Source organism: Poecilia latipinna, unplaced genomic scaffold (assembly GCF_001443285.1).
Source record: "Poecilia latipinna isolate Pla-1442-1.1 unplaced genomic scaffold, P_latipinna-1.0 Scaffold346, whole genome shotgun sequence".
NCBI classification, from domain to species: Eukaryota; Metazoa; Chordata; class Actinopteri; order Cyprinodontiformes; family Poeciliidae; genus Poecilia; species Poecilia latipinna.
In genome coordinates this window covers 132,858-136,276 of record NW_015112962.1, presented here as the reverse complement: position 1 = coordinate 136,276, position 3,419 = coordinate 132,858, and the positions used below count along the sequence as shown (strand labels likewise).

The 3,419-nt window shown below is 36.7% G+C and overlaps 1 protein-coding gene across 2 annotated transcripts in view; it reads left to right on the top strand.

Annotated features, from left to right (window-relative positions):
- Positions 1-1,818: 1,818 nt before the first annotated feature.
- Positions 1,819-3,419, top strand: part of perm1a (PPARGC1 and ESRR induced regulator, muscle 1a) — a 12,059-nt gene continuing 10,458 nt past the window's right edge. Inside the window, exon 1 of one of the 2 annotated variants that reach the window (XM_015035718.1) lies at positions 1,819-1,926. The gene's annotated coding sequence lies outside the window, so the exon portion shown is untranslated. Of the gene's footprint in view, positions 1,953-3,419 lie in introns of both variants that reach the window. The other variant, XM_015035719.1, reaches the window with a different exon arrangement.

Sequence of the window (3,419 nt, the reverse complement as noted above, 5' to 3'; positions counted from 1 at the left end):
TGTTTAAACACGGCGTCGGCGAGCTGCTGCTGCTGAATACCCATGTTTACTGGTTCTTGTTTGCTGCTGAATTACTGTCCTTGACATGGCAAAAAAAAAAAAAAAAAAAAAAGCCAAAACAGATCCTAATCTTTAGTCACTCATAAGAGTCTAATCCTGATGATGGAAACAGAATCCCACCCATGTCCAGGCAGCCCACTGCCCCAGGTGCAGCAGCCACACACACACACACACACACAGGCTCTGGCTTGTCCCTTTTTATCAGTGTTGATAAATGGAAATACCCTCCTGGGCAGGCAGCCCAGCAGTGGCTCTGCTAATTAGAGGACCTGTTTCCTCGTAAATAACTAAAGCGAATAAAATCAGCCAGAATGGTTGGTAGTTTCAGCCTATAAAGCGAACAAGAAAAAAAATGAAATCATTTTAACGCTTAAACATGACGCTTCATCAGCAGCAGATAGGCCACAATAAGACGGCAACTAACTGAGAGTGAAGTTACAGTGAATTGTCGTGTTATTTTTTTAAATAATCAGCCGCGATCCATTAGCATTTAGCATTTAGTTAAGGAGAATAATGCATGTGGTAACAGCAGCTCAACAGCTCACAACAAGATCAGAACTGATTTAGTGCCGTCTTTGTGTCCCTCTGATGACTGTAAACAAAGGCTCACATCCTCCTCAGAAAGATAACCCCGACATTTCAGCCTCAACTCACTAGATTATTTAAGAGCTTAAATCTAACGATTCATACATCTCATAAATATGACTCGTGTACTCACATAATGAGCTGAAGATGCTTTTAACCAAGGATGTAACTTTGCTAAAAACAATGTTTCTTAATCTTTATTTTAGTCGTTTTCTCTGTTATCCTTTTTGTTTTTTGATGTGTCATCAGGAAGTTTCTAAATTAGTATGTCAGAGGGATAGTCGATGGTTTTATCAATTAAAGGAAAAAGCATGTAAAATAATGTTTTATTTAAGACGAAGTCTGTGTTATTAAAAACTGCCTTAAAGTAACAAATATTGAGAAAGCCGTTAAAACGAAATACAAAAATGCATTTGAGCCAAACAAATATGTAAACTTCCTTCAAATCTGACTAACAAATAAATAAACAAAATCAACATTAGGTGATTAAGGAAACACAAAAATGTTGGAAAAAAGTCCAGACTGAAGCAAATGTATTTGAATATGAACACGACTACGTTACACCTAACAATGTGAGGAAATATAACATTGTGATGGATCTGGCTTCTGACCATATATCATTCGAAAGCAAAACCTTATTTTGCCAACTTAATGTGATGAATAAACAACGTAAACCTAATTGTTTGACGTTCTGCCTGTCCTATAATACATCCGCCATTCCTTTTCTCTGACTCCGAGGTTGTATCTGGAAACATTAGGATGGAAAGACTTGAACCTACTCTGCAACCATCACGTCACTTTGTTACCAGCTGACCGACACACACTTTCACATGATCCTGCTGTTCTACAGTTACTGTCGGGCTACTGCTCCCTCTGCTGGACTTCAACTCTTTTGATGAGCAATCGTAGCGCGCAAGTGATTAAAAAATAAAAATAAAAACCTCCCGAAATGAATTCGTACATCATTTCAGAGGTCAGCAACAGGTCGGCGCACTAAAATTGCATTCAAAACCACAGCGTTACCACTGAATCTGTGTGCTGGTGGAAAATCTATTTAAAGTTATGAAATGTTATACCTCTGTCAGACACGGCTGCCTGTAAGAACACTGCGTGTATTACGTGATCTAAAGCACCGCTCTATATTTAACAAATCATGGGGCTTGCTGCACCGCTTGCTGCTGCTGAGGAGACGCCCACCAGAAAGAGAACGACATGGCTCTGCAGGCTCTACCTCCACCTCTGAACTGTGCGGACCAAGGTCACGGCTGAAGCAGGACAGGTAGGAACCTGTGGAAGTGTGGAAATGTATGTGTTGAATAACCAAAATAAAACTATAAAGGGACTTCCTGTTTTTATAACACTTTCATTTACATAAACCTCATTGAAAGAGGACACATTTGCTGATCATGCAGTTTGTTACTTGCATGATCAGCAAACTCTTCCAAATTCTACTCAGATGAGATAATATGATTGTTTTTTTTATTATTGATGGCTGTATTAGTGTGCCAGTTTAGTTGACCTTGTCACATTCAAGCTTAATATTTACCCTAATAGAGAAAGTAGTTACTTCTACGTGATAATAATAATGATGATAATAAAAACAACTACCATAAAACATTTTCTGTATAACAAAACGTCTTCAATTAAAACTGAACTAACCTGCATATTTATCAGCACATTGTGTGAATATGTGTAAAAAAAAAAATGTAAAATGATTTCATCTGTTACTGCTGGAGCACAGCCCTACGCGAAAATATTTAGAAAAAAAAATCAATCTTGTTTTTTATTCTCCATTTTAAAAGATAATTCATTTTAAACAAAATCAACCTACAGATCTAAGACAAGTCCAAATCATCAATCACTGCTTAGAAGATCCTTTCTTAATGTTTTCCACTCATAAAAAGATGTTCAAACTGTAGAAAGACGGACTCCCAGTGGTTCCTACCTTTAACTTGCCCTCCTAGTGTCTGTAGTAAGTATAGCACACTTAGTGTTTGTAAAGTCTTATATTTTTTAATAAATTGAAATCAGTGAGGTTTACTGTCGCATATGAACATTTTTTCAGGAAAGGGTCCAGATAATTTCTTGTTCGATCTTCATGCAGAAAATAGGAAAGCACTGGAACTTAAAAACTTGGAATATGTTTGTCACAACTGCAGTATGTAGTTTTTATTAAAATATCTTTATGACACATTTCATAAAACTTTCATTATGTTGTCACAGTATAACATGAAACAAATAATCACTCTAGAGTTCCTACTGCCAACTGGAGAAACACACAGCACTGTCAGAAACAACCAGTCAGAGCCAGGTGGAGGGTCTTATGGCTGTCAATCACACTCATGTACCTGCAAATAAATATGTTAATTGCAAACAGAAAAACTGATTGTCTGTTGTCATCTTTGGCCATGCTAACTATCCTCCACATTCACTGCAGGCTTTGTTGTGCGGAAGGAGTTGCAGCGTAGCAAAGAACAAGGAAGAGGGTGTGAGCAGTGCATACACAAACATGATTGACAGAGCTGAGACCCTCCTCCTGGCTCTGATTGATTGTCTCTGACCAAACTGTATGTTTCTGCAGGTGGCAGTAAAACTACAGGGAGAAGGAAGGAATTATCTGCATCATATTTTACTGTCATAACAAGGTGACAATTTTAGCAAATATGTAAAAAAATATATATATATATATATATTTTAATAAGTCACCTACTTCAACTTTTAAAAAAAAAAAAAAAAAAATATATATATTTAATATTAAAAAAATTAATTTATTA